The sequence below is a fragment of the Bactrocera oleae genome, chromosome 4 (genome assembly GCF_042242935.1).
Source record: "Bactrocera oleae isolate idBacOlea1 chromosome 4, idBacOlea1, whole genome shotgun sequence".
Classification (NCBI taxonomy): Eukaryota; Metazoa; Arthropoda; class Insecta; order Diptera; family Tephritidae; genus Bactrocera; species Bactrocera oleae.
Window position 1 is genome coordinate 27,948,218 of NC_091538.1, and position 2,949 is coordinate 27,951,166.

At 30.6% G+C, this 2,949-nt stretch overlaps 1 long non-coding RNA gene across 2 annotated transcripts; it reads left to right on the forward strand.

Annotated features, from left to right (window-relative positions):
* Positions 1–648: 648 nt before the first annotated feature.
* On the forward strand, positions 649–2,484 carry LOC118682523 (uncharacterized). Of its 2 annotated transcripts, XR_011396036.1 has the most exons (3): positions 1,014–1,231; positions 1,286–2,136; positions 2,200–2,484. It is a non-coding gene; the product is annotated as an uncharacterized lncRNA (long non-coding RNA). The 2 variants fall into 2 exon arrangements; XR_004978346.2 differs by having other exon boundaries at positions 649–2,136.
* The last annotated feature ends 465 nt before the right edge of the window (positions 2,485–2,949 follow it).

Consider the following 2,949-nt stretch of genomic DNA (forward strand, 5'->3'; position numbering starts at 1 on the left):
TCATTGTTGAAATATTATCTAGTTGATCGAATTGTGAATCTTAACCATTCTCAAACTCCTCTCAAATACACATTAAAAATTTCATCAGAATCGGTCCAGCCGTTTAGAAGGAGTTCAATTACAAACACACGCACAAAAGATTTATATTATATATTGTATATTTATTATATTAAGATATATATAATCAGGTACACTTCATGGATAGTAATTACAAAACATTAACAATATAAGCCGGAATAATCACGTTAAACAAAAACCAAAATGAATATATAATATAAAATCAGGTACAATTCAGTTGTATTCATTAACAAATACATGACAAAACAATAATTTAACAAAAAATAAAAATTTATATAAAAAATCGGGTACAATTCATTAACAACATAATAATAATCCAAACAATGTACTAATTAGTAAATAATATTTAAAAAATATTCTAAATCATTCACAGCGATATATTTATTACATGTAATTTTAATCTTTAGGAATTTTAATAATCGAAAAATATTTGAAAATGTAATAAAAACACTCTTAAAGTCATAACACGGCAACGCACTGTAGCAGATTGAGGGATTTCTACGTTTTAGTAGTAGAATATTAGCAGGCAACCCGTACCAAGTGTGACTTTAGTATAGAATATAAGTAGGCAACTCCTACCAAGGGGATATTTTTGCGTGTGTATTAGTGAAAATCGTAGGATGACCACGTTCTGCGTGGTCAGAAAGCAACTGGCTCTATCATCGTTTCTACGGTATAATCAATAATGATAGAGGAAGAGATTTCACCATGCGCATGTTTGCTTTCTGTCAGATGTTGCTACATCACGGTTGACTTGTCGTTATTCTTCGGCTTTTAAATTCCCTACAAAAAACTGCTAATGGGTTCACCAATACACTCACATTTATTATGTCAGTACTGACGATCAAATTACCCGGCAATTGACTTTCAATTTATATTGCTTACTATAGCTCTACATATGAAAGAATGAAATAGCTGAATTCTTTAGTACTGTCACTACTGACAGCCAAATGAACAGTAAAATAACTGTCAATGTTTCCGATTTTTCTAAAAGCAATACATTTCCATAGAAGTTTCGAGAAGTTGTGAAATACCTATGTAGCTGTTATTCCGTGCGATAAGCCAAAAGTGTTGCGTACTCCTGTGCAATAACTCTTTTTGTATTAAAAAATTAAATAAATAACGAAGGAGTTTTCAAATATCATATAAGAAAGTTATTAAGTTTCAAATAATATTATATTTTTAGTTAATTTTCATTAATATTTAGGCATTTTTAAATTCATGAACTGGAGAAACACGTACAGCAGAGCTTTTGAGAGGAGCAAGCATGGAATTAAGTGAAAATTTCGCAATTTATTTTTTAATTATATTTTGATTGCACTCCTTTTTTAAATTAATGTATATTATTATAACTAATTTCAATGAAAAGTTTTGAATTTAGTATAGACATAAAAATTATATTATCTACTGCGCAAAAACATTTTTCACTTGTGATAGAGATAGTCAGTCATAACGGACAAATGGCAGCTATGATAGCTTTTCGGTCATAACTGACAATTTTCAGCTTTGATGGATTTATGGTCAGCAATGTCTAGATATATAGTGAATCAATTCCGAATACCCATGTCTTAAAGAGAGATGCAAACTCGTACACATACGTTTGTTTACATCAGTTTTCGCACAAGGCTCTTAAGAAAATGATAGAAACTTTGTTCTGCGCATTGACAAAATTTTTTCAGCTGGGACTGCTATATTACCGGTCAGACGACTGTCACTGTTCTTGTAGGGTTGTGTTTTCAATTGGGAAACTGTGTTTGTGATACTTAGTACTTAACACGTACACTTAATAAATCTACAGGGAAATAATTTTTAGAATAATGGCTTTACTATCAATATAAAAGTTGTTAGAAAATTCATTATTCTGAATCTGCTTTCGCTTACGTCCAATGAGCTATCCGCCACACAAAAAATTTCTCAGAAGCACTTGACTGTAACAGGAGCAGAAAGACAACATTTTAAAATAGCCCAAAATTGTTTTCCTACACAATTGCTCGAGTGGGTAGTTTAGGTTTGCTAAATAACGAAAATTGGGAGGAATGCTATCGACTTTTCAAAATTGTAAGTGCACATATGTAATATATTATTTAAAATGTTTCTATTTAATAAATATTTATTTTGCAGACAGATGACTGGTTTGCCATAATGAATGTCAGGGAGCCCAAAGATGGTGTAAGGCTTTGAACACCCAAAATAATATATTGGAACAGATGACGGAGATAGTTTCATCAAAGAGGTCATCAACTTGGTCACAACAAAGGAGCTTTTACAGAAGCAGGAAATGTTAAACTCAATAACACCCCGGATTTGGAAGGGAATTACTTATATCTAAAAGTTAATTATCAAAATGTTAAAAGTACATTGTAATATAAACCTGAGACTAAAGAATAAAAAATTTTAATATTCAAATGTGCTGAATTTTACAAATACAAATATGTACTTATATACAAACTAAGCTCTTTCATACTTACCACAGACTCTTCTCCTATTTCTAATAATATACTTAACTAACAATTTATTCCATTTATTTACCATATACGCATGTATGTATGTTTATTCTACTTTTGCAGGTCATCTTTTTCAACGTGTGTCAGTTGATCAAAACTCCACTGACCCAACCAAAAAATTAGAACTTGGAGACTGAGATGAGTGCAAATTCAGAAAATTGTTCGTCGTGGTAGTGATTTGCACATATGTAAAAACTATGTTAAGAACGACTTAGATTTAAGTAAAATTAAATAATGCAATGAATTGAATATGTAGGTAAATGTTAACTATAAAATTCCATATATTGTTGCTGTTTACAAACCGAAAATTAAAATCATGTATCATGTTTTGCGTTGTACAATTACGAACAACGAATACATATGTCCG